This window comes from Vidua macroura, chromosome 30 (assembly GCF_024509145.1).
Source record: "Vidua macroura isolate BioBank_ID:100142 chromosome 30, ASM2450914v1, whole genome shotgun sequence".
NCBI classification, from domain to species: domain Eukaryota; kingdom Metazoa; phylum Chordata; class Aves; order Passeriformes; family Viduidae; genus Vidua; species Vidua macroura.
The window spans coordinates 2694611-2717322 of NC_071600.1; the positions used below are offsets into that span (position 1 = coordinate 2694611).

The 22712-nt window shown below is 52.7% G+C and overlaps 2 pseudogenes; one reads left to right on the plus strand and one right to left on the minus strand.

The window, feature by feature from the left end:
• LOC128820667 (uncharacterized) overlaps positions 1-22712 on the plus strand; it is a 2212279-nt pseudogene that overhangs the window by 1576192 nt on the left and 613375 nt on the right.
• Positions 1-22712, minus strand: part of LOC128820669 (uncharacterized) — a 1091286-nt pseudogene that overhangs the window by 575792 nt on the left and 492782 nt on the right.

Genomic DNA, 22712 nt, shown 5'->3' on the forward strand with positions numbered 1-22712 from the left:
GCCTTTGACTCCTGGAAAGGTTTGTGCAATCTCCTCTCAGGCCCTGAGGTTCCAGGGCTCAGCTCCAAATGCACCACGGGGCTCATGAGGATCAAGCAAATCCTGACAAACCATGGTTCTGCCTTGATTTCCCTCTTGTCCGGGGCAGTTCATCAGGAAGTTTCTGCAGTGGTTTTGGTTCACCAATTTGAGAATTCTTGGCCAATGCATCAATTAGTGTGGTGTGTTCAGTGCTGGCTAATTACCAGTGCACACAAAAGAATATACTTAACTCATTTCCTGCTATGAGATAGGATTAAAAGAAAGGTAAAGTGGGCTCAAAACTTTAAAACAGTATAAAGAAAAGTTTATTAAGAGTAACTAAAAGAAAGAGTAATAATAATCAGAACAAAACTTTCAGAACACTTCTCCCTACAAACTATTCTTTCTTATTGACAATGTAAAGAGACAAAACTTAAGATTTTCAGTCAGTTTTGCACCTCTAGAATAGTCTTTCTTCAATTCATTTAGGGAGAGTATTCCTCTCATTAATGTTATGGAGATTTCTCCACAAGAAAACAGTTATCTCATGGCTTTTCATTTCCATGAATAGCAGCTGCCCCGAAAAATCTGCAATTGTCAAGTCCATCCCATTTTTCACAGCTTTTCCCACAGCCGTGTTTATGGGCCATGTCAACTTATGGGGTATTAGTTTCCAGATTACCTGTTTAACAGCAAAGGAGCTATTTCTGAAATCATCTTCATCTCTGGGAACAGAGGTCTTCTCTCCCTGAGGGCACAGGGTCTCATCACTCTTGTCTCTTTCTCTGTTCAAACTTCTCATGGGATCACAGGTACTGCAACATTTGCTTACTTTAGCATGGAGGCCTTTGCTGAACAAGGCATCTCCCCATTCTTTTCAATGCGTTATAGGGAAAAAGAGAGTCTGATGTATCAATTCCATCCTTCTCCATAGCTTTAGCAGAGGATTTCAGCCCCAAGATCAAGGCATCTCCTCATCCCTCCCATCTGGGACTCAACTTCCTCTTCACTGACCTCGGTGTCTTCACGTTGCTCCTGTGTGTGCCTGCACTTTGTCCTTTTCTCTCACTGGAGGGAGGATGGAAGCACGGGAAGAGTCAATATCTGAGGCGGGGCCTGCAGATGGTTGCGTGAGCCCGGCCGGGCTGGGTCCTTGCGGCCGGAGCTGTTTTGCCATGGAGGTTTGTGCAGCGGCTGCGCTGGGGCTGTGTCAGGCTGGGCGGCGCTGGGGGCAGGGCCAGGATCTCAGCAGCCAGGCCAGAGCAGAGCAGCAGCACGGCCGGGGCCGATGGCTTCTCCTGGCCCTGCCCGCTGGTTGCGGGCCAAGCCCAAGGGCGGCAGAAGCTTGGCCGAGCCGGCCCGGCCCGGGGCTGCTCCCGGGGCCCGGCGGATCCTGGCTGGGCCCGGGCTGGCGGCGGGGCAGGGCTCGGCAGCGGCCAGATGTCAGCAAGCGCAGCCACGGCCCGGCCCGGCCTCGGCCCCGCGGCCTCCCCTCCCCTGCCCGGCAGCCGATGGGGCCTGGCGGGCTCCCTGGGAAGGGGCCCGGCCCCACGGCAGGAGCCGCCCGGCCCGCCCCGGCCCAGACGGGGGCTGGCCCGGCCTTGGCACCTCTGTGCTGGCCAGAAGGGAAAGAGACCCAGCCAGGCTTCTTCCTCTTTAACTTGTGTCTTCACAGAGGCGTGTGCAGTTTCCTTAGTGCTTTAACAGATTGTCAGTTCTCAAAGCTAATTACTGGTTGGTTTTTTGTCAGACACGGAGGAAACTGCTAGCAGCTTCTCTCAGGACATCACTTCCATGATGCAAAACCACCACAACAGCACAGAGCACAGAGCTCCTTTGTCCATATGTAGTGGTCATGTGCCTGAGGCCTCAGAACCCCACCTTGGGAGATCTCTGGGCACTCTCCAAGGTGTTTTCAAATGAAAACATTCAGCGCATTGAAAATCACCAGAGGACAGGGCCAGACTGATCTGTCTGTCCCGACTACTTTTGTCTGGGAACAATCAGTGGATATATGGAATTTGATAGGTCAAATTTTAATTTTGGCCATGGTCCCTGGACTTGAAAGCCAGGTCTTTGCCATAGCAAGGAATGAACAGAGCCCCAGTGTTTCAGGGGCAGATGAGAGGTGACCACCAGAGGACAAGGCTGGCCAGAGCTGGCAGGTTTTGTTCTGAGAGATACCCTTAAAAATAGGGAATGTTTTAGGGAGGATACCAATTTTGGCAATGGGTATCCGAAAAGACAGATATTTCTTTTCCATAGCAAGGAAAGCACGGAGCCCCAGTGCTGCAGGAGCTGATGAGAGGCAGCCCTTGGCATTCCAAGATCAGCCAGACCTGTCAGGTGGCCCCTGGGAGGCCAAGCCAGCCAGACCTGTTCCATGTTCCCTCGGTTCCATGGGGCCCCACAGTGTCCCAATGGTGCCTTGCTCCCAGGAGGCCCTGAGGTGTCACAATGCCCCCTTGGTGACACGAGGCCCTGAAGGGTCCTCATGGTCTCCATGGTTCCATCAGGCCCCACAGAGTCAGAATGGTCTCTGGGTCCATGAAGCCCCGCTGTGTCACCATGGCCCCTTGGTTCCATGGGCTCCAGTGGTGCCACAATGATCCCCTTGGTTCCATGAGGTGCCCACAGTGTCACAGGGATCTCCATGGGAAGGAAAGAACCGAGCCCCAGTGTGGCAGGGGCAGCCACCAGAGGCCAATGCCAGCCAGATTTGACGGTACTGGCAGATTTTGGCTGGGAGCAACCCTTGGATATAGGGAATTTTAGAGGTGGAATCCCAATTTCAGACTAGGGCACCCAGAGGAGAAGGATGGTTCTTTTCCAAGGAAGGAAAGCACAGAACACTGGTGTTTGAGGGGCAGATGAAGGGTGGCCACCAAAGGCCAAGGCCAGCCAGACCTCTCTGTCCTGGTAGCTTTTGTCTGAAAGCAACCCTTGGATGTAGGGAATTTTGGAGGTGGAACCCCAATTTCGGCTATTTCTGTGTGGATAAGAAGGATGGTTCTTTTCCATAGCAAGGAAAGCACTGAACCCAAGTGTTTCAAAAGTAAAAGATGAGAGATGGGGTTCTTGGGAGGCTGAGCCAGCCAGACCAGTTTGTCCTGGCAGCTTTTGTCATGGAGGGATCCTTGGATATAAGGAATTTGGGAGGAGGAATCTCAGTTTTGACCACAATGATCCCCTTGAGAAGAAGGACGGCTCCATAGGAAGGAAAGCATCAAGCCCCAGTGGCAGGTGAGAGGCAGCCCCCAAGAGGCCAAGGGCAGCCCGAGCTGTCTGTCCTGGCTGCTTTTAATGGGGAGCAATCCTTGGCTGTATGGAGTTTTAGAGGTGGAATCCCAGTTTTGGCCATGGGTGCCTGGTCAGGATGGATGGTTTTTTCCTATAGGAAAGAAAAGGACAAAATCCAAGTGTTCTGGAAGAAGATGAGAGGTGGCCACACTTAGGCAAAGCCAGCCAGACCTGTCCTTCCTGACACCTTTTGTCTAGGGGCTAATCTTGGGCATAGGGAATTTTGGAAGTGGAATCTCAGTTTTGGCTGTGGGTGCCTGGACAGGAAGATGAGTTCTTTTCATTAGGAAGGAAAGCACAGAGCCCCAGTGTTTCAGGGACAAATGAGTGCCAGCCCTGAGGAAGCCAAGGCCAGCCAGACTTGTCAGTCCTGGCATCTTCTGTCTGGGAGCTGTCCTTGGATATAGGGAATTCTGGAGGCAGATGCCAAATTTTGGCCATGGGTGCCTGGTGGAGATGGATGGTTTTCCTGTAAGAAAGAAAAGCACATGGTCCCAGTGTTTGAAGGGCAGATGAGCAATAGCCCCTGGGTGGCCAAGGCAGCCAGACCTGTCTCTCCTGGCAGATTTCACCTGGGAACAATCCTTGTATATAAGGAAACTTGGAGAAGGAATCCCACTTTTGGCCATAGGCCCTTGGAGGAGAAGGAGAGTTCTCTCCCATAGGAAGGAAAGCCCAGAGCCCCAGTGCTTCAGGGGCAGATGGGAAGCAGCCCTTGACATGCCAAGGTCATCCAGACCTATCAGGTGATCCCCAGGAGCCCCAGCCAGCCAGACCTGTTCCATGTTCCCTTGCTTTCGTGGGACCCCACAGTGTCACAATGGTCTCCTTGGTTCCATGAGGCCCTGGAGTGTCACAATGTCCCCCTTGCTTCTGCAGTGTCACAATGGCCCCGTGCTTCCATGAGGCCTTGCAATGTCACAATGGCTTTGTGGTTTCACAAAGCCCTGATGTGTCACAATGGCCCCTCGGCTCCATGCGCCCTCGCTGTGTCACAACGGCTCCTCTGTGACACTGCAGCTCCACAAGGTCACCACGGACCCTTGGTTCCTTGGGGCCCTCGAGTTCCACAATGGTCTCCTTGATTCCATGAGGCAGCACAGTGTCACAATGGCCCCTTGGTTCCATGAGGTTCCCCAGTGTCACCGTGGTGACACCTTGGACCTGCATTGCCACAACTGACCTCTGGTAATCACATATCCTCTGAACAGAGAGAGAGAGCTCTCCCAGGATTTTCCTGGGAAGCTGTGAGAAGTTGAGAAAGCTCAGAGAAAAGAATGAGAAACAATTCTTATTTCCACTTGCTGCACCTGTTGTTGTGCACATTTAGAATGTGTTATGGAGATTTGTTTACCAAAGGGTGATTTCTTAACTGGCCAATGGTGACGGTGTTTGGATTTCAATTAACCAATCTGGTCTGTCTGTATTGGACTGTCTGCAAGAGCGATGAGTGTTTCTTAGTAGTATAGTATAGTATAATATAATAAAGCGATTGATCAGCCCTCTGGAATCATGGAGTCAATGCTAATTATCACCACTCCGGGGACGCCCTGCTACGATAGTTATCCAAGTCAATCTTCCCTTACCTCTGAATGCTAAATAGAATAGGCTTAACAGGCACATCAGCAACACCAACCACTGTAGACCCAAAGAGCTGGCTGAGGGGTTGGGAGAAAATTTCCCCCGGTGTCATTTCCTCACAGTGGGTGCCATTATTAAAATAATTCCAAACACATAAAGTTAGTGTGTGGGAGCCTTGAATCCATGTGCCCACCGTCCAGAGGAAATTAAAAATCCATAAGTTCCTCACCACATTAACCCATGAAACAAATTGGATAGCAGCCACAGTAGCCATAGTTATAGGATGGGAAAAATGTAGCCACAACCATGTGCCACCCAAAGCAGGGTAAGCCAGACCACATGGTGACACCTAACAAGGTTTCTATATCCAGTACACCAAAAAAAAAAAAAAAAAATTATGTTACTCAAGAATTGTTATTCTCATTTCACACTTTTCTCTTGATGCCTTTGGGCTGCAAATTGAGTGCCAAAACTGGTCTTGGTTTACAAGACAGGTGTCTGCTAGAGAAGGCCGAAAAAAGCCTCCTGTGGAATGGAGAATGTAAACCCCTCCCTCCAAATTATTAGAATCGTGAAATCAAGGGGCTCTCAGGCAAAGATGTGGGAATAGCAATAACAGTTCTTCACTAGTGTGTACAATAAAGCAAACAAACAGCAGCACCTCCGGCGCTGGCAGCAAACAGAACAGGAGCCCAGTGCAGCCTTTCGGCCGCGGCACTTTCCCTGCGGTGCAGCTCCGGGCACGGCCGGCAGGGGCGCTGGTGGCTCCCGGGGGGCAGGGCAGGTGCGGTGATCCCCGCGCGGCTGCAGGGGGCGCTCCGGCGCGGGCTCGGGGAGCACGCGGCCATGGCGGCTTTGTCCCAAGGCGGGAAGGGCTGGAAGAAGGCTCCGCTTCACAAACCCTGGGGGCAGCCGGCTCCGGGGCCCCAGCAGGACTCTGGGAAAGCAGCAAGCTGGGCCGGCAGGATGTCTCAGCAGGCAGGGGGTGAGGGGCTCCCAGCAGGGCAGGGAGAGCCGAGCTCAGGATCCCGGGCACCTGAGCAGACGGGGATAGGTCTCTCTTTTAGTGGGGCAGGTGTTAATAAGGTCCCAGTTTAGGGGCTGTTCTCACGAGCAGAAGCTCACCCCATGACAGAAGAAGCAGCTCTGGGCTGGGCTCCGTCAGCAGCAGTGGAAACTCCCTTTCCCTGTGGGAGGCGGTCCTGGGGGGGATCTACCAGGAATGCCCTGGGAAACCGCAGTAGTCTAAAGAAAGGCATTGTACTAGGGTTCCCGCCTTTTCCCATGTTCATCACTAGTTGCACCCTCCCCGGTTAAATGCCTATCAACCAGTTATGCCATCCCCAGTTCTGGAAAGTTCTCAGTTCTATGTTCTGTGGTTGGTTCTCTCCCCAAAACCACTCCTTCCCCTTTCTCTCATTGGATTATCCCATCCTTACTCCTCCCATGGGCCCCTATCCCACTGGTCCCTATGTACCCTGACCCCGCCTCTCCTCCCCCAGTTATAATCCCTGACCCCTCCTCAGGAGGGGGCTCTTAGATTCAGCTTCCCTCTCGAGAGGTGGTCTCCCTGCATCTTCCCCGGCTTTCCCTGCCTTCATCTAACCTGCAATAAACCCTCGAGAACAACAGTGCTCTGGGTGTCGTCCCGTCTTTTGGTGGATTTACCCTCTTTGCTATCTGGGCTCCTGTCGACCGGCCAGCCGCGGGCTTCCCTGCAGGACCAAGGTCCAGGGCGCCCGCATTTCCTAAGAGCAGTGGCTCTGATCGTCCTCCTCCCAAAATAAGGGATCAGCTGATAATCATCAGCCAATGATAAGGAACGAACAGAAAGGAAAAACCCCACCCCCAACACTGGTTTGCCATGCTTAATCCTGTGGGACAAATTCTATAAAGGTTTAATTCCACCTTTATAATTGTTTACATACGAGCTCTTGAAAAGTCAGGGGCAGGGACTGGAACCTGCTACTTCAAGGCTCCCCTCAAAAAAGGAGTTTAGAAAGCCTGGAAGTCCTTGGAGGTATTTGGGGATCTATAGGGGCTATTGGGGGTCCTTTCTGTACCTCTTGACCCGACAGGAGCTTCTCTAATAAACTTTGCCTAAAGCTCCCACTCTGCCCAAGACAGGAACCCCTGTGAGTGCCTGTGACATCCTGGCTCTTTGGCAGCTTGGAGACACTTAGAAATTCCCCACGGAACCCCTCTGAGTGCCTGTCAAAAAATCAGATCCTTAGTAGTCAAACACCATCAGGACCCATTGTTATGGTCAGTTTCCATGGCAACCATCACCAGCCCCTGTTGCTATGGTCAGTTTCCATGGCAACCATCACCAGCCCCTGTTGCTATGGTCAGTTTCCATGGCAACCATCACCAGCCCCTGTTGCTATGGTCAGTCCCTGGGCAGCTCCATGGAGACCCCAGGCCAGGGGTGGTTGCCATGGACACCAGCTCAGGCCTGGAGCCAGAGCCCGTTGCCATGGCAACCATTGGCAGTCCCATCCCCAGGGTCATGGGATCCCAGAGCCACAGAATGGGCTGAGCTGGGAGGGACCCATCAGGATCCTCGAGTCCAACTGCTGGCCCTGCACAGGACACCCCAACAATGCCAGCCTGGGCCTGGCAGCGCTGTCCAAACGCTGCTGGAGCTCAGAGAGCCCTGGAGCTGTGACCCTTCCCTGGGCAGCCTGGGCAGTGCCCCAGCAGCCTCTGGGCAAAAACCTTTTCCTGACATCCAACCCCAGCCTGCCCCGACTCAGCTGCAGCCGCTCCCTCCACTCCTGTCCCTGGGCACCAGAGTGAAGAGGTTCCCACAGCCCCAGCCAGGGACCCGCTCCCAAGGCTGCTGCCGTGGCCACCAGGGCTGGCACCAGCTGGGATGCTCGGTTTCCACGGGCCGGGGTTCAGGAATGGGATTCCCCAATTTCCTGCTCCCGCTAAAACCGTGCTGCCGCTCGCTGCCCTCCCGCCTCCCATGGAAAGCACAAAAGGCAAAGATCCCGGGCTGGGATAAGAACAATTTACTGGGAACAGCAATGAGACAAGGAACAAACAGGAACAGTAACAATATTGATAAAAGAAGGGATAAGAAAACTATTTACAGGGAAAACTACATCACCACTGACTGGCTCTTCTTGGCTACATATTTCCTCCTACCTAGAAAGGACGCCCTTCTCCTCAGGGAGAGAGAGAGAACCTTTTTCCTGCCCCTGACAATGACCTGAGGTGGGAGTGAATGTAATGACAGGGCCATGGCCAGACCCTCATGTTCTTCAATCCCACATCAGGTCATTGGCAGAGCCAGGAGAAGGTACAGGTGTCTTCCCAGCATGGATCACAGGGAACATGAATCAGCAGGGCTCTTCCAAAATGTGGGCTCTCCCATGGGAGTTGAAGCTGGAGCAGTGCATGAAGCTCCTCCTGCAGTTCGGGCACTCGCAGAGCTTCCCTTACCGGTGCCTCCATTGGTGTCTGGTCAAGGCAGAGCTCTGGGTGAAGCTCTTCCCACACTGGGGGCACTCGTAGGGCCTCTCCCCGGTGTGGATGCGGCGGTGCCTGATGAGGTGGGAGTTGTGCTTGAAGCCCTTCCTGCAGTCAGGGCAGAGGAAGGGCCTCTCCTCAGTGTGAATCCGCTCATGCAGGAGAAGACTGGAGCTGCTCTGAAACCTCTTCCCACACGTGGGGCACTCGTAGGGCCTCTCCCCGGTGTGGATGCGCCGGTGCTTGACAAGGGTGGAGTTGTGCTTGAAGCCCTTCCCGCAGTCAGGGCAGAGGAAGGGCCTCTCCTCGGTGTGAATCCGCTGGTGCAGGAGGAGATGGGAGCTGGTCTGAAACCTCTTCTGACACTCGTGACACTCGTAGGGCCTCTCCCCAGTGTGGATGCGTTGGTGGATGACGAGGTTGGATCTGTAGCTGAAACCCTTCCCACACTCCCCACACTCGTAGGCCCATTCCCCAGTGTGGATCATCTCGTGGCTGATCAGGTGGGAGCTCTGCCTAAAGCTCTTCCCACACTCCAAGCACTTGTAGGGCTTCTCCCCATCATGAACCTGCTTATGGACCACCAGCTCCGAGATCTGGCTGAAGCTCTGTCCACCTTCCTGGCACAGGGTGGGTCTTTCTTCCTCCTCAGAGCACCCTGGGCTGGGTTTGCAGCCCCTCCTTCTGTGGGATCTCTGGGGATTTTCCTCCCCGTTGGATTCCTGCGCTGTGGAGCTGCTCAAAATGGCCTCTTCCACGAGGTTCTGCTGTGGGGATTTGTCCTCCCTGGTCTCCATCCTCAGCTCCCTGTCTGGGGGCGGAAGGACAAGGAGAGGATGGGATTTACCTCCGTGCCAGGGGGAAGGAGATCCCCCCAGTGCGTCCCCAGCAGGACGGCGTTGGCAGCGGGGTTGTCCAGCAGCTGGGGGCCGTGCTGGGCTGGGAGATGGAGCAGGAGAGAGGGGGAAAGGGGCACTGACTTCCTCCTCACCTGCCTGGGTGTCCTGGGGCATCTTCCTCTTCCTCACAGCCTCCTTCTCCATCCAGTCAAGCTTTGGGAATAAAAAATTCTGGTTTGGTGAAAACGATGTATGGGCACATTGGGTTAGGGGGTTGCTACTGCCCAAGTCCATCTCTAAAAGTCACCGGCCACCTGCTGCCCATAAAAACCTTCAAAGACAAAGATTCAGTCCCCCGAAATATACACAAATGACCAAGATTCAGCAAAAACACCCAACCCCAAGTTTCCCCTCTCTGGCCTCCCCACTTTGGGCTCCTGGAGGCCCCCCCTGTCTGGGTTGCTGCTGATCAAGTTTGCATTGGTGCTCCCCCTCTCTGGGCTGCTGGGGCTCCTGGCACTCCCGCAGGTTCCCCTTCTCTGGGCTCACCAGCTGGGCATCACAGGTGTCCCAGGACTCAGCACTGTCTGGGGTCCCTGTTTCAGGGTCCTGGGGTATCCATGGGTCCCCCCTGTCCATGCTCCCAACACGTCCAGGCTCCTGGAGCAGCCGCAGATCTCGTATTGCCCGTTTCTGCTCCCCCCAATGCCGGTTTCCCTGCCAGCCCTGCCGGTACCGGGCGATCCCCACGTGGCTCTGGGCTGACAGCGCAGCCCCTGGGCCGGGCAGAGGCAGCCCCAGCACGGGGGGACCCTGCATCCTCCGCTGCCTCGGCAGCCGCGCCCAGCCCCGGGCACAGAGCTCCGGCAGCCCCCGCCGCCCCCTGCCCGGGGACCCCCGGGGACCCCCGCGGCCGGGGCTGCCTCTGAGCGAGGCGGCCCCCGAGCCCGGCTGCGTGGCCAGGGGGGCACGGCGAGCCCGGCGCCTCTGTGCCAACGCTTGCCCCGCTCTCCCTCAGCCTTTGCCCGGCCCGGCCCGGCCCCCCGAGCCCCGCCAGGCCCCGCACGGCCACGGCCGGGCCGGGCCGCTCCCCTCGGAGCCCGCTGCGGACACGGCGCCGGCCCGGCCACACGGACCCGCCTGCGCCGGGGGCCCACGGGCCGCCGAGCGCTCCCCGGGCCGCCCGGGCCTCGGCCCCGAGCACAGAGCTCTGCCCGGGGGCTCCCGGCCCCAGGGCCGGCTCCGGGCCCGGCCGGCCGCTCCCGGCTCCCACAGCCCGCCCGGGGCCGCCGGCAAAACATCCCAACAACAAATCCACAAACCAACCACCGCCACCCTGTGCTGCTGCACCTTGCCAGGGAGCCCAGCCCCGCGGCAATGGCCCCGCACCGGGACAAAAAGCTGCTCCAGCCCAGCCCCTCGGAACCCCCACCAGCGGCTCGTCCCGGCACACAGATCCCGGCAGCTGCCCCGCTGTCGCAGCTGCGGCTCTGGAGCAGAGAGGCTCTGCGGGACCCCCGGGCTGTGCCCCCTCCCAGGCCTGCAGCCCGGGCTCTCTCGCTGCTCCCGGCTCCTGCACAGTCCCCGCTCTCCATTCCTTGGCCCCCTGGGCTCTGCTCTGGGGCTCCTGGAACAGCCGGCAATGGAAAGGAACCGCTTTTGCTGCTCCCTAGCCAGGCCACAACTGAAACTTTGTTCCTTTTGCCTCGCTGCAGAGACCCCCAGGGCGTTTTCTGCACCCAGTCCCAGCCTCCAGCGCTTGCTGAAGGCGCTCCCTGCAAATGTCCTGCAGCTGCCAGGGCCCTGTCCTTGCTGTCACCTGCTGGGGCTGGCCATGAACAGAGATCCTGGGCTTGCATTTCCAGCTGCTCTGCAGCCAAAGCTGAGGCATCTGCAGCTGCCTGAATGCAAAAGCTGCAAGATGAGCCTCTCTCCAGGGGAAATCTCCCCCTCGTCTGCCAGCCCCTGGCAATGCTGCCATTCCCTGCTGCTGCTGCTGCTGCTGCTGGGGCACTTGGGGCTCTGGCTGAGCAGCAAAGGTGAGCCTGAGCCAGGAGCTTTCCTGGGCTGCAGCAAAGCCTCGGCACACAAAGCCCTTCCCGGTGCTGTGCCCTGCGCCTGGAGGGATTGTGCCAGCAGAACTGACCCCAAATTTCTTCTCCCAGGCAGCTTCAGGACACGCAACATGGAGAAGCCAGAGCCCACTCTCACCTTTGTGCAGTCCTCCAGAAGGATCCTGTGTGTGAAGCAGCCTGGGAACAGAGTTTAGTGTCAGGGCAGAGGAACTCAGAGCCCTTTTCTCCCCTGTGGGCTGAGGCTCTGCATTTCCAATGGCCCTGCAGCTGCCAAAGGGGCCTTTTTGGCTCAGCTGAGAACAGTTCTGCTGAGAGCCTGTCCTAAACCTGCTTTTCCTGCAATTGTGCCCAATGAATCCTCATTGTTTGCAGCCCCAGGTGTTGTGTGAGTGCAGGTGTAATAAATTGAGGCGAATAATTTGATTCAGCCTTTTTAAAGTCAATTAGAATTTTATTAATTACAGCAAGCAGTAGCAAGCAAAACAGCGCTGGGTGGGTAGGGGTCTCCTAACCGCCCCTCCTGCAGTGTCCCACACTGCAGTGCCCCACACCCCACTCCCTTATACAGTTTCTTTTTATAGTTTCTTGGAGGTTTCTTCATTCGCGTCTCTTGCGATAGCGGTGGGCGTAGCTTGAGCATCTCTCTGCGTCGTTTCTGCGTTGTGTCGAGGCAGGTGATCGTTGGTTTCACAATCGGTTCCGGACAGTGATGGGCGTACCCGGAGCACTCCTACGTTGTCTAGTCCGGTGGCCTTTGCCTGGTGGTCGCTGATTTCATAATCAGCTCCGGCCATCCCCCCACATCCTTAGCCTGTGTCTGCAAAAAAGCTACGAAAAGCTCCCTATATGGTGATTAATCATACTTGTGGTCTTGTGGTTTTGCAATATATCTATAGCCTTGCAGTTTGTAGCAGTTGCTTTTTTATTGTCCTCCCCTCTCTCCTAACAAGCAGGCTAGTCCCTTATACTTTAATTTTTATATTTCCTCCTTTAATATTCCAATTCTTTTGATGAACAAACAAGTTACCACAGTTTATCACAATCCCCCATTTTCTCTTTTACCATTTTGTTCATCAAATCGCTTTGCTGCTTCGTAGGCTAGAAGTAAAGTGTTCAGCATTGTCCTGACTAGAAACACCACTAGGACAGAGCAATAGAAAACTAATAATTTGCCAATAAGGGTGGAGTCCTAGCCTTGTTTTTGTTTTGTAATATCCTGTTTTCCCCTTTTTTTGGCTTGCTGCTCCCTTGGTGTTTCGGAGGCACTTAGACTGGTCCTTTGAGGGAGCCTAGTACTCGGCTGGCAGTGGTTGGAGCATTTCAGCATTGTTCCACTTAGAGGGGGCTTGGCCTTTTCCTCTCTGCCTCGCTCGCCGACTCAGGTGCTTCGAGCCGCGAGGTAAACCATCTTCTCGGCAGCAGCGGGACTCGCCTGAGCGTCCCCTTTTCCGCTCCTGCCTAGCCTTGTTCTGTTCCCAGTTCTTATCTTTGACCAGAGGTGGGTTGCAAGGAATCCCCTTCAGTTCCTTTTGACAACACCCTTTTATTATCTGAGCAGCAAATGGAGTGGGCTCGTTAGTATGAAAACAAGAATATTTCCCACCACTCAGATCCAAAACTGACCCACCGATTTTCCAATTCTCCTATCCTTAGCACAGTTTCAGTTAGTTTTCGCTGAGTTTTATAGCACTCAGTACAAACCCCAATTGGTGGTCTTCCCCTCTGGCAATGGACCCACCACCGTTCTTGGCAAATTTTACATATAAAGCACACAAAAGGATAACAATCTCCACAACTTTCCTATTACAAATCACTATATAGTCTTTAGCTAGTTTGTAATTGTATCCCTTTGCTTCCCCTTATGGTTGATTTGGATGATGTCCACAGAGTTCATTAGTTTTTCTTAAGAGTCACTTTCAAGTTCCCAGGCTGGCTAGTCACTCTCCACTGGTTATTTGTGGCAACCGGGCCTTTCACTCGGCTGGCGTGAGTCCACCCCTTTTCGGCCGTCCTGACTGCCGTTTCTGTGGTAAGCAAAACAAGAAAGGGACCTTCCCCACATGGAGTTAAGGAATCTTCCTTCCAAAACTTAATAAGTACTTGATCCCCTGGTTTTATCTTATGGATTGTGATATCCAGAGGTGGTCTCTGTGTCAACACTCCTTTCTTCCTCAATTCCTGCCTTCTGCTCATAATTTGAGTGATGTAGAATTTAATATGAGAATCTTTTAGGCAGGGGTGATCTGTGGGGGCTTCCATATCATAAGGCATTCCAAATAGCATTTCAAATGGGGAGATCCCCACATCAGTTCGGGGTTGAGTTCGAATGTTCAATAAGGCAAGAGGTAGGCACTTAACCCCTGACATTTTTGTTTCCAGCATTAACTTTGTGAGTTGTTTTTTTTTTTTATTTCTCCATTCATTCTTTCCACCCTCCCCAAGCTCTGTGGATGCCATGGGGTGTGATATTTCCATTGAGTCCCCAAAGCTGTCAGGACATCTTTTGCAATTTTAGAGGTGAAATGGGGTCCCTGGTCCGAGTCTAAACACTCAATTACTCCATACCGGGGGATAATTTGCTCTAATAATACTTTTACCACAGTGTTCGAAGTAGCTCGGGCCGTAGGATAAGCTTCCATGTAATGGGTTAAGTGGTCTACCAGTACCAATAGATATTTATACCTCCCCACTTTTGGTAATTCTGTAAAATCTATTTGTATATGTGAAAAGGGTCGTTGTGCCAGTTCCCTTCCGCCCATTGGTCTTTCTCTTAATTGTTGTTTATTTATTCTTTGACAGGTTAAACATTGTTGGGTTACCTGTTTTGCAAGATTATAGACCCCTATACACATATATTTAATTGCAAATTGGTCAACCAGGGCTTGAATTCCCCAGTGGGTTTTCCTATGGATTGCTTGCAGGACCCTCATTGCCATTCCTTTTGGGAGTACCTCTTGCCCATCCGGTAGTATCCACTTGCCTCCCTCTTTTTCCTTCACCCCCATTTGGTTTAGTTTTTGTTTTTCCTGTACCGTGAAGGCTAACACATGGTTAATGGGTTCATGGAACCGGCAATGTTTCTCTTGGGGGTTATCACAGGCACACTGTATCAAATCAATCCCGTAGGCATCCCAACAAGCCCAACATGGTTCTTCCTCTAAGTCAGCTCCACAAGTGGAGCAATTTTCCCTTTGTGCAACCCCCCCCCTTATATGGTTTTAAATTCATTAGAGCTGCCTTTCTCGCCTCCTGGTCGGCTAAGTTATTTCCCTGTACTGAGTTTCCCATCCCCACTTGATGTCCTTTTACATGAACAATAGCTATTCTTTCCGGACCTCTCAAGGCCTGGAGCACTTTCCGAATTAATTCCCCATGTATCAACCCCTTTCCCTGTGAATTGATAAGTCCCCTTTCTTCCCAGATTTTACCAAATGTATGAACCACCCCATAAGCATACTTTGAATCAGTATAAATGGTCCCAACCTTTCCTCTTAGCAGTTCTAAAGCTCTGAGCACTGCATACAATTCACATGCTTGTGCTGACCAGCTGGGGTTAAGAGGACCAGATTCTATTTTCTTAAAAATTTTCCCATCCACAATAGCATACCCAGATTTCCTTTTCCCTTCAAGGACCCGAGAGGATCCATCTACATAATATCGATATCCTTCTTCTAATTCCTCCTCTTTGAGGTCTGGTCTTATTTTTGTTTGTTCCTCTATTTGCAAAAGACAATCATGAGTTAATCCCACAACTGGTTCCCCGTATAGAAACTGGGCTGGATTTTGTAAGCTTGTGGTTTCAACACTTAACCTAGGAGAAGAAATTAGGATGCCTTCATACTTCAGGAGTCTGGCATCTGTTATCCATTTATCCGCTTTTTGTTGTAGTACTCCACGGATGTTATGAGGAGATAAAACCTTCAGTTCACTCCCAAAAGTTATCTTTCCTGCTTCTTCTACCAAAAGGGCAGCAGCCACTATTGATTGCAGACAGGCAGGCCACCCTCGGCTAACAGGATCGAGAAGCCTTGAGAGATATGCCACTGGTTTCTTTCCTCCAGCCCATTCCTGGGCTAACACCCCGTACGCCACCCCTTCATTGACATTAATGAATAAAAAAAATGGTCTTTTTAAATCCGGGAGGCTGACAACCGGGGCACTGACCAATTCGGTTTTTAATGATTTTAACCGGGTCTCATCCTCGGAGCTCCATTTTAATAGCCCGTCTGTTGTTAATTTTTCATACAGAAATTTAACTTTCCCACTAAAATTTTCAATCCATTGTCTGCAATACCCAAAAAGTCCCAGTAACTGCCGAACCTGCCTTTTAGTTTTTGGAGCTTCCAGGGAAAGTATTCCTTGGACTCTGTCAGTATCCAATTTCTTAGTCCCCTGAGTCAGCCAGTGTCCGAGGTACTTAACTTCCTCTTCCACAAATTGTAATTTCGACTTTGAAACTTTGAGTCCCTTAAGGCTTAAATAATTTAGGAGTTTTATAGTTTCTTCCCTTACTTTTTCTTCTTCTTTCCCTGCAATTAATAAATCATCTACGTATTGTAGAAGCACAATCCCCTCCCCCTGTGAATATTCTGCCAATATTTGTTCCAGAGCTTGCCCAAACAAATTTGGGGATTCGGTAAACCCCTGGGGAAGGACTGTCCACCTCAATTGTTGTTTTCTATGTGTATCCGGGTCTTCCCATTCAAAGGCAAAATAATCTCTAGAGGTTTCCTTAAGGGGACAGGCCCAAAAAGCATCTTTAAGATCTATTACACTATACCACTGGTTTTCTGGGCCAAGTTGGCTTAAAATAGTATGTGGATTGGCTACGACCGGGAATCTCTCAACTGTTCTTTTATTAATTTCCCGCAAGTCATGCACCAATCTGTAACTGCCATTCGGTTTCTTTACCGGCAGAATGGGGGTATTGAAAGGGGACATGCAGGGTTCTAAAAGTCCCTTTTCCAAAAGTCTCTTTATTTCTGTTTTTAGTCCTTCCCTCCCCTCTTTGGGTATGGGATATTGCCGAATCCTGACAGGGATTTCTGGGTTCCTGATAGTTACCTCAAAGGGTTCAATATTTAATTTCCCCACACTGTCGGGGGTATACCAAACTTCTGGGTTAATCTTTTTCTCGTCTTCAGCCCGGAGAGGATATAGTTTTACTGTTAGTTCTCCTTTTTTTTGCCTCTATCCCTATCCCCAACTCAACCATCAAATCTCTCCCTAATAGATTATAATCTGCTTCTGGAACTAGTAAAAATGACCCAATTCCTAATTTAGAATCACTTTCTAAAAGTACATCCTTAATTACAGGTACTCCAAAGGGTTCCCCTTTGGCCCCAATCACCTGTATTATTTCAGGTGAAACCTTACACCCTTGGGGAAGGGTCTGGATGGTTGATCTCTCCACCCCTGAGTCCACAAGGAACTCATATTCTTGTTGCTGGGGACCTATCTTTAATTTTACTAGGGGCTCTGTTCTTTCCCTTGTCCCCAGCAGATAGAGCCCCCGACCCCCCTAATCTTCTTTGAACTGTTCCTCATCAGCAATCCTCTGCCAACACTCTCTCCTCATGTGTCCCTTCCTCCCACAATAGAAACAGACAATGCTCTCTCCACCTCTCAACTTCCCTTCAAACCAACTCTCAACTTCCCTTCAAACCGACTTCGCTGCTCTCCACCTCCCAACTTTCCTTCAAACCGACTTCGCTGGACTTCAGTCTGACCTCTGGACTGACCTCCAGTTCTCCTTTGGGGATTTTGTTGTCCCTCCCTTACTGCTGCCAACATGATTTTAGACTGCTTTTTAAAACTCTCATCTTCTCTCCTAACATACACCTTTTGAGCCTCTCGCAACAACTCATCCAATCCTCTCGCTTGCCATCCTTCTAATTTCTCCAACTTCTTCCGAATATCTTCCCAAGAATTGACTACAAAATGCACCTTCAAAAGTGTCTCACCCTCTGGGGTATTGGGGTCCACCCCTGAATACAACTGGAAAGCTTTCTTTAGTCTCTCCAACCATTCTGTTGGATCTTCATCTTTTTTCTGGTGCTCTTTAAATGCCTTTTGTACATTCTGCCCACGAGGAACAGCCCTCCTTATTCCCTGTAATATTATATTCCGCAAATCGCTCATGTGTATGCGATGTACCGGGTCTTGGTTATTCCACTGAGGATTCTGGAGGGGCCATTTGGTGTCTGCTAATGGTCCTTGCTGGTGTTCATCGTCCCAGATCCTCATACCCGTCTCCCTAATCATTCTCCTTTACTCCACAGAAAATAGGATTCCCAAGATAGATTGCAGCTCCTCCCAAGTGTAAATGTTAGGTCCTAAAAATTGGTCTAATCGCTCCGCCACCCCCAAGGGGTCTTCCAACAGATGTCCCATTTCCTTTTTAAAATCTCGGACATCTCCCGGACTTAGTGGGACAGATATATATCCCACTCCCAAAATTTGGGCTGGCTGCCCTGGTTGTGCTGCATTTGGGTTGGGTACCATTCCCATCCCATGTTCCCTAAGAGGAAATATGCCCAGTTCTTGTTTCTCCCTTTGTCGGGTTTGACTCCTAGTGACTCTCTGGGACATCCTGGGGGTATTCCCCTCCAACCCCCTAACCTCTGATCCCTCGTCATCAGATAATTCTCGAACGGGGGCTGAGGGGTCTGGGTATTGTAGCAGGGGTGGAGGTACTGGAGGAGGTGGTGGTATATAGGGAGGAGGGATAACTGGGGGTATTTCCTCCTCCCGTATGCTTTTCTTTTTCCTTTTACTATTGAGAGCAAATAGCTTTGTTCTTGTCTCTCCCATTATCCAAAGAGCTGCATATTCGCTCTCCTCTTGGTTAAAGGGCTCTTTGGAGTTAACATATATATTTAGAGCTTGGCAGATCCAATCCTCAAACGACCCAAATACGGGCCAATATAGCTGGTCTCCCCTTATTTGTTTACCTCCCCAAATTTCCATACAATAATGGATCATTTTAACCCTGTCTTTTCCTTTTCTAGAAGGAAAGGCATCCCAATACTTTACCATTAAGCCTAGTGGACTTTCCTCTGGGATCTGAGGAAGTTTTACCGAGATTCTCCCACCCATGGGTTCAGCAGATTTACTTTTTCTCTGACCCATCTTCTAGAGTGCCTTCTCACACTCAACACAAACAATACGACAGTCGCTTCCCCCAATTCGTGGCCCACTCCGTCGCCGGATATGGGAAACGCACTACTATGGGGTCCACACTCACTTGGGGAATCTGAGCTGCCAGTTCCCCTCTCACACACACGTTCGCATTCGCTGCACTCCAGGACTCCCACCCCTGACCGAGCGACCGGGCGGACCGGACCGGACTACTCACGTCTTTCCGGCGCCTCCGTTTCTCGACCGGGGCTTCGCCCTGTGTGTCTTCTTATTCACCTCAATCACCCCGGGACTACACACCCCTAAACGACTCTTAAAGACCCCGTTTCCGGGGTCGAGGCTTTGTCCCTTTCACACATACTCCGGAGCCCGTTTGTACGGGGCCCACCGATCACATACACTTATACTAAATTGGTAAGCCGAAACTTGGGGAAGTTTCTCCGGGGATCCCCCGCCCCAGGAACTTTGACGCAGTCCACCTCCGCGTCTGGGTTAGGCCCGCTTGCTCTCCTCCTAACCCAGGAGCCTCCCCACCGAGGGTAACTCGACGCCGAGGGGGGTGCAGCTCCCCCCCTCCTACGTCCCCCAACCCTGGATGCTCTTGGAACATTAGTCCCTCAATCCAGCAGGTTTGAATCAACCCTGGATGCTCTTGGAATATTAATCCGTCAATCCAGCAGGTTTGAATCAACCCTGGATGCTCTTGGAATATTAATCCCTCAATCCAGCAGGTTTTAATCAACCCTGGAAAAAGGAGGCCCACCACCCACCGGGAAAAGAGGCCCACCACCCACCGGGGGCTACTTACGCTTCCTGCGTGTTCACTCTTCCGCGGTTCTTCGTGCACAAAGATTAATGGGGGTACCTTTGCTTGCTACTGAGTTTTAGGTTCGTCGGTAAAGGCCCAAGGAGGAAGCCCCCCCTTAGGTCCACCGCAAAAAGGCGGTGGGGCACCCCACCCTAGTGGGGCCTCCCTCCCGGGTTTCCTTTATCCGAGTCACGGCACCAAATTGTGATAAATTGAGGCGAATAATTTGATTCAGCCTTTTTAAGGTCAATTAGAATTTTATTAATTACAGCAAGCAGTAGCAAGCAAAACAGCGCTGGGTGGGTAGGGGTCTCCAAACCGCCCCTCCTGCAGTGTCCCACACTGCAGTGCCCCACACCCCACTCCCTTATTCAGTTTCTTTTTATAGTTTCTTGGAGGTTTCTTCATTCTTGTCTTTTGCGATAGCGGTGTGCGTAGCTTGATCATCTCTCTGCGTCGTGTCTGCGTTGTGTCGAGGCAGGTGATCGCTGATTTCACAATCGGTTCCGGACAGTGATGGGCGTACCCGGAGCACTCCTACGTTGTCTAGTCCGGTGGCCGTTGCCTGGTGGTCGCTGATTTCATAATCAGCTCCGGCCATCCCCCGACATCCTTAGCCTGTGTCTGCAAAAAAGCTACGAAAAGCTCCCTATATGGTGATTAATCATACTTGTAATCTTGCGGTTTTGCAATATGCCTATAGCCTTGCGGTTTGTAGCAGTTGCTACAAGCTAGTATAAGGCTAGTCCCTTATACTTTAATTTTTATATTTCCTCCTTTAATATTCCAATTCTTTTGATGAACAAACAAGTTACCACAGTTTATCACAGTACCACTGAGTGGACTTTCATTTCTTGAGAGCTCTTGTTCCTTAAGAGAATTAGGATATTATCATCCCTTCAGAGAAAACCAAAGAATGGCCCTTGGTTTTGCCCTTTTTTTGTGCAGTGTTACGTTCTGTAAAGTGATCCTAAGTGGATGAGCTTAAGGCAAACGAGTTGCTACTTTGAGATGGGAAGCAAAATTCCAAATCTTCACCTTCTCAGGCCATCCAAATTAATTTGGGAAGTTTGCAAATATTTGGAACTACTTGAGTTGAACAATGGGAAGTAAAGCTTTCCTGAAGTGAGGATTCTTACTTGCCAGATTCCTCTGTGCCTTCATGGCATGAAACGGGACAGCGTGTCCAAGGGCCCTTTGTGACACGGGGTGACATAGGAGCTGGCGGTGACAAGACCGCGCCACAGTGCTTGGAGCACGCGACGGGACAGGACGGGACAGAGCGGTGCTGTGAGGAGCCCCCGCACAGCGCACTCGTTCGTGTCTGACCCGGAGCTTTTCCCAGGCGTTATTCCTGCAGCTGACCTCGAGGCCAGACCACAGGACTTGCTGACCTGTGGCCTTCCCGAGGCTTCTCTTCTGCAGGTGCCCTTGAGGGCAGACCGTGGGACTTGGTGCCCTGGAGGCATCTCCCATCCCTGCCACCGGTGCCCTCGAGGCCTGACCACAATCAATCCTTGACAGGCGTCTCCTGTCCTTGTGGCAGGAGCCCTCGAGACCAGAGTGCAGGACTTGCTGTCCTGTAGCCTTCCTGAGGCTTCTCTCTTGAAGGTGCCTTCCAGGCACGACTGCAGGACTTGCTGACTCGGAGCTTTTCCAAGGCATCTCTCCTGCAAGTAGCCACAAATCCAGTCACTGCCATGGAGCAGAGATCCCTGAGAGGGCCCAAGCTGGCCTGGGTGCAGGAGGAGGAAGAAGGCCCTGGAGCTGCCCCAGTAGAGGAGATCAAAGAGGTGGTGCCATTTGAGCCACTGCAGGAGGGTGAGTGGCAGAGCTGGGCTTAGGGTTGGTGCCTGCAGCCAGCTTGGCACCACTGCATCCCATCCCATGGCATCCCATCCCATGGCATCCCATCCCATCCCATCCCATCCCATCCCATCCCATCCCATCCCATCCCATCCCATCCCATCCCATCCCATCCCATCCCATCCCATCCCATCCCATCCCATCCCATCCCCTGGGGACATGCCCACGGACAGGACGGAAGAGGGGCCGGGCAGACACCCCGCAGCAGCCATGCTCCATCCCCTGGGGCATCCCGGGGCTGTCCCTGCCTGGGGAGCTCAGGGCTGGGCTGTGTTCTCCAGGCTCTCCCGCAGCCCCTCAGCTCTGGCTGCGCTCGCTCTTTGCCAGATGCAGCCGTGGACCGCACACAAGAGCAGGACCCTGCCCGTGGCCTCTTCCGCAGAACAGCGCAGGTACCTGCAGCCATCCCCACCTGGGCTGGGCCTGCTGGCACCGCTCAGCCGAGCACCGCGCTTGGAGCATTCCGTGGAACATCCCTGGCTTCCTGCCCTTCTCCTACACCTGGTTTGCAAATTCATCAAGAGGATTCAGGAGGAAGAGACCAGCACCATGGGCACAGGGCTCAGAGCATACTCACACACCTTCAAAGCCAAGACCTGTGCTGCCCTGCTGGATATGCTCGTAGAGGGCGGGTTTTGCAATCCAAAGCAAATAAGCAGCCTGTGGCCCAGGGTTTGATCCTCCCAGGAATTGCTTGGCCTTCCAAGCCACGTCCGCTGTTCACTGGAAGCCTTTGAGGCCATGGCAGTGTGGTGGGGAGGGAAGCACTTCTCTGGGGAAGCTGGGGACATTCCTCCCTCTGGCAGCTTTCCAAGTCTCCCCGTGCCTTCTCCAGCTGCCCGCCATGGTGAGGTACATCCACCAGTGGCTCATGGACAATCAGTTTGCTGAGCACAGGCTGAACAGTGCCCTGCTGGATCTCACCAAAGAACAGCCCGCTGACGTAGTAATGACGCTCCTGCGTGTGGCCCCATCCTGTGACAGGTATGGGGCCACCTGCCCAGAGGGCTCAGGGCTCCCCAGCCCATCTGTACAGCCTGTGCCAGGTGTCTGACCAACAGAGAGTCCCCAGGGCCCTCTGGCTGCACCCCTTCAGATTCTGGCCTGAGAAATGCCTGCAGCCTCGGGAGAGATGTGATGGGTGAGGCCCCTGTCAGTCAAAGCAGGGGCTGGTGCATTCACCCAGTACAAGGCAGCCTGCACTGTGACACACGGCAACAGAGTGCCAGGCACAGCTGCAGGTGCTCCCCGTAAACCTCAGCTCTGGGACCCCTGTCTGCCCCAAGCTTCAGGGGCTGCAGTGGGAGCCCGGCTGGGCTCTGCCCTGGGGCCATCCTGCAGGGACAGCTGCAAACAGGGAGCATTCCCTTGCCACCAAGAGCCAAGCCAGGGCTGCAGGGCAGCTGCTCCAGCCCGGACTGCACTGCTGAGTGCTGTGCTCTGGGGCTGGGGCTCCCCGCACAGGGGACTGGACTGGTGTGCCAGAGGAGACAGAGAAGCTGCAGCTTCAGCCTAACTGAGGTGGGTGCGTGGGCTGGGAAGAGTGCGGAGGCTCAAGGGGATTCACAGAGCTCCTTCTGCTGGAAAGACAAGGAAAAGGGAGTG